General features: G+C 41.1%; 1 long non-coding RNA gene across 1 annotated transcript in view; it reads left to right on the forward strand.

Moving 5' to 3' along the window:
• LOC111922712 (uncharacterized) overlaps positions 1–4102 on the forward strand; it is a 51652-nt gene extending 47550 nt beyond the window's left edge. The window contains exon 3 of the long non-coding RNA XR_015284273.1: positions 991–4102. This is a non-coding gene — a long non-coding RNA (uncharacterized LOC111922712). The remainder of the gene's footprint in view (positions 1–990) is intronic.
• The last annotated feature ends 363 nt before the right edge of the window (positions 4103–4465 follow it).

A 4465-nucleotide genomic window follows, 5' to 3' on the forward strand; every position in this document is an offset into this window, starting at 1 on the left:
CTAGTACAAGAATGTTCTGCTAATTTACTGCACCCACTGAGCAAAACACCAACTTCAATTCCATGCCTCGCACTCCCTGGCAAATAGTAACTTTTTCCTAAAGCTGATGTCAGTCTACACTTGGACTCTGGAAGGAAACTATTTTGAAAGATGCACTGAAATGGCATCCTGTGAGTCTAATAAAATCCTAACGGCTCACAAATTACTACTACTTTACAGACAGAAATAGAAATGTAAATATAAATGTGGAGAGGCAAACATTGATTGACCTGACTGTTATTTTGATAACTGATAAACAGGGGAAAGGTCTTTGTTTTTTGATCTTTTTCAGGGGCAATAATGACTTCTATTCAGATGGAAAAGACCAGCAATGTAAAGGATGCATCATCCTAGCACCCAAACCAACAAGCTAAGGAGCATTAAGTTAATCATGGTCTTAGTTATTGACCTGTGTAGAAATACCTCTGTACTTAATGGATTTTCAGGACACACAGAAGCATTGCCAAACCTGTTCTACATTAGAAGAAATAAAGTGTCCAAATGGTGAAAGTAGCTTCTGTTAGTACACAGTTTTAAAGACTGGGACTGGTCAACAGATATGCTGGAAAGGACACTGAAAGTGTGTTTTCATTGCTAGAAAGTAACAGCTCCACACTGAAAAAGCCAAAAAAAAAAAAAAAAAAAGAGAAAAGGAGGGCAATTATGCCCTAGGGACCAGAAGATATACAGGGACAAGTATCAGTGGGCCATAGCCAGCCTGCTCTAGGACTGGCTTGCCACAAGCCCCTATGTGGGGCAGGGGGAGCAAGCATCATCTCCCACCAGCAGGGCATTTACGCAATACTGAGGTAATCTTAGAGTCACCCCTGCTCTGCCTCTTACCTCACGTTCCACGTGTCTGAAAACAAACACTAAAAATGGAAAACCAAGGCCAGGACAGCTTACAGAACACACCAGGCAGAAGCACTGACGTTGATATCTCTCTTACAGGTCCTTCCACCCCTCTGTGGCACACACCTGTTCTCTATTCCTGCATAGCATCACGGTTGGCAGGCACGTGGGAATTTGAACTTGCAAAGCAAGGACAGGAGGAATCACCTGCTGAGGCACTGTGGTGAGCTACTAAGGGCCTCATCAGATGGAAGGTTCCTCCCTGAAAATGGGCAAAGCTATTCTTAGTTTTCCATTTATCTTTTCCTTCTTAATGTGGCCGGCAGTTGAACTGCCCTTTTGCCTCCCATAGGCTTCCCTCTGTTGAAACACACTCAGCTGCTCAGAACACAGCCCAAATTAGGAACAAGGCTTTAATAAAAAAACAGAAAATTTCAGAGAAGTTCTATTTTTCAACTCTGTAAAACAGAACATGCCGTGAAGACATTTTTATTTACTTTTTTAATTACATATGATCTCCTTTTCATGTGGTACTTCCAGCTACTGTGAGCTTCCTGGGCAGAGGTAGGCTAGACACACTAAACTACCACTACTTCTCACAAAGGAGACAATTGTTTGTAAAATATCATACCTACACATCTTAAACAGAGATAATATACAGTAATTCCTTGAAGATGGGTGACTATTCACAATAGGAAGAAAAAGCCCAAAACAAACCTGAGCAGAGCTGGCAAAACTATTTGGTAAATCATATTAAAATGCATCTTTGGTGTCTTTTCATTAATGTACATACAATGGCTTTCAGATGGGGGAAGTCCATAGACAAAAAGGAATGGGAAGGCAGGACAGAGAAAAGGCTTGTCTGTGTTGGTGGCAACACACTGTTGTTTCAGCTCAACTGCCTTTGAAACCCGAGGTGAGAACATGAAAGAAGCCTTTGGCAGGCTGCTCCTGCCCTCCTCCAGCAGAGGGATGTGCGTGGATGGGCTCCAGGCCCAGGACAGAGCCTGTGCACACTACAGGTGCTGAGCTCTGTTCCCAGTCAAGGAACTGGCAAATGGAGCTGGACTGACGTGGTGTCCACACGAGCCCTTTTTAGGTTAAAAGAGGATTACACCCCAAATGCTTCCCCCATGAGTGAGTGAGTGATCCTTTGCCATTTGAAGACGCTCAGCAGAGAAATGCTCTTGATTCCAGGTTCACCCATATCATAGAGTCATATCCTGGAAAAGTAAGGTTGAAACCAAATGGGTGCCAGATTTCTGTCAGAGCTGCATTTTTACAATTGTTGAAGTGAAGGATTGTACTCGAGCATAAGGATCATTCTTTTAAAACACATTCATTGAGATCCAGGAAAAAAACACACTGGTTTTACTCAATTCTTTAACAATGGAGATGAATTATTTCCATACAGCTTTACACCACTGCCTTAAAGGAAGAACACCCAGGATGGACTCCTTCTTTATTGTCTTGACAGAAAGCTGAGGTCATGACATGAAACCTATAGGGCTTGCCAAAAGAGTAGCTCACTGCTTGGAAAAGGAGGCACAAAAAAAAACCCATGGGAATTGATCAAGTATATGCACCAACGAAAGGAAGTATCCCAGTACTCAATCAAAATGTGAATGCCCCTAAACTTCCCCAGCCCTTCTCATTAAGAGGTGAATGTTGCACCCACTTGTCTGAAATACAGTATTTTCTGCATGTGGCTGTAGGGGCAGCTGCAGTTGCAGATCCCTCTGTCAACAGTTTAGAACAAAATATTTAATTTTAGAGGTGTGTCATCTAGTTGTACCCAGCACACTGCAGATAACGAAAAGATCAGAAAACATGTTTTACTGAACAGGTTTATGGTTGTAAAAACATTACACTTTTTCAGAAGGGCTGTGCCTTTTGAGCTAGATGCTGGTTGGCATCAGCTGAGGGAAGTTACTGGTGCCAATACTTTGAAGAAAAAAAAGGTTCAACTATCAATGTCTGCAGCTTCACTGTCATAGGAGAAGGAAGACAAGACTTGTGCAACACCAAAGCAGCCTGTGGTTGGTGAAAGCACTGGAGAAGGATGGCAGCTGGGTGAAAATAGAGGACAACTTACTTATTTTGACTTCAACTTTCAGAAGAGGATTAACTGATGCCTTAAGTTTTAGCTCTCATATTCTCCAGATTCTGTACTGCATTAGTATGTAACTCTGAACTTCATATAAAGTGTTGCTACCAAGTTCTCCTTTCAGTTCAGTTAGACAAAAATTTGGGTGTAGTCTCGGCCAGGATCTTGTAATGCCCAAGGTATATCTTTTGAGGGACTTTTTACTAAAGACCTAGCTTATTCCTTTCATACTGTCTAGCCCCTGTTCCAGGTTGCCTCTTTAGGCATTGTAACGATAGGTGAATGCAAACCTCTGAAGGTCTTTGCACAGATTTCTGAGAGTGCTACTTCTCCTACAGAGCTCAGAGCCAGGACTGAGCAACACTTTTCTGCAATCACAGCTCCAATTGCCAGTACAAACTAATGACACAAATTGTGGAGAGTCTGGTGACCAGCAGATACATGCAGTGAATACAGTACTGCAGCTACACATTTTGAGCCTCCTAAAAGATTAAGGGTAATCAAACCAAATATTTATTAAGACCATTTAAAAATTAATGAGTTACATCCTTACCCTCTTCTGGCTGATGAAGTAGTAACACAAGAACCTAATAAATGAACCAGAAAACAACAAAAAACCTCCCACTAGACCAAGCAAAAAACTGACAAGAACCATACAGACATCTCAAGTGACTGACTTCAATCCTTTGACAGTCCATTTATTCCTTTTTCCACTGCCAAAAAATATACACACATGTACGGCTTACTCAGCAGCAAATCTCCCAGGTGCATTGAATGAGCAGATGCCTGCAGGTTTGCTCTCCTTGGCATGACACACATGATAAATTACATTTAAATTTAGAATTGGCAAGTACAAATCCTATGGCTCAGTTTCAAACCAAACAACTTGGCACCAAGTTTAAAAATACATACAGCATATCTGTGAAGTAATACTGTATGCACTGAACAACTTGAAGACATCTGTACCATTTAGGATTATAAATTGACCAGCCTAGGTGTTACCACTGTATCAGCTTACTTAAAATGGAAGTCAGAGTACCCTGTAAAGTGGAACTGTAGACAGCAGCAAATGATTAAAATATGTAAGAAACTTGTAAGGTGAAAGCAGTTTGCTTTTTTAATTATTTTATTATTATTTTATATATGCTTAAGTGTGAAGGTGTTACTTCATGCTATTATATATGGGAATGTAAAAATCACATGTGGTTTAAAATGGGTAGAAGACCAGGAAGAACAAAAGCAAAAGGAAAAGCATAGCAAACCTCAGAAGCTGGTTGACAAGGATCAGTTACTATCTTTGGAGTATTTTTCCCAGTCTTCCTCTGCTGGAAGCTGTCACCCATGAAGGACCCCCCTGGGGAATGAGGTTTAAAAGTGTGTGTACATATATACATATATGAACTGAATCCTGAGCTAAGCACCTTCCTTCTTGCTCAGATTAACAAGGAAAAAAACCCTCAACCCACG

This window comes from Cyanistes caeruleus, chromosome 3, assembly GCF_971803275.1.
Source record: "Cyanistes caeruleus chromosome 3, bCyaCae1.hap1.1, whole genome shotgun sequence".
Classification (NCBI taxonomy): Eukaryota; Metazoa; Chordata; class Aves; order Passeriformes; family Paridae; genus Cyanistes; species Cyanistes caeruleus.